General features: G+C 45.8%; 1 protein-coding gene across 1 annotated transcript in view; it reads right to left on the reverse strand.

The window, feature by feature from the left end:
* The window catches only part of cnot3a (CCR4-NOT transcription complex, subunit 3a), a 10,667-nt gene that overhangs the window by 3,449 nt on the left and 6,978 nt on the right, over positions 1–240 (reverse strand). The window lies entirely within an intron of this gene.

Genomic DNA, 240 nt, shown 5'->3' on the forward strand with positions numbered 1-240 from the left:
CTGGCGGGAGAGAGAGATCAGCTGCTGCTGACGAGTCGACACGCAGCTCTGCATGATCAACTGCAGCGGTGAGCGGACAAAACACACACTTCAGGTTAGAATATCACACGTAGCTATTTTTAATTACTTCTCAAACTACCTAAACTAGTTATAGATATGTTTAGTTTTATTGTCGGGTCACTCATTACTGATCCGCGAGCTGTTGGCATAATAGATTGCCCGATCGGGCAACTAGCAGGT

Source organism: Notothenia coriiceps, unplaced genomic scaffold (assembly GCF_000735185.1).
Source record: "Notothenia coriiceps isolate Sejong01 unplaced genomic scaffold, NC01 NC01_scaffold00031853, whole genome shotgun sequence".
NCBI classification, from domain to species: domain Eukaryota; kingdom Metazoa; phylum Chordata; class Actinopteri; order Perciformes; family Nototheniidae; genus Notothenia; species Notothenia coriiceps.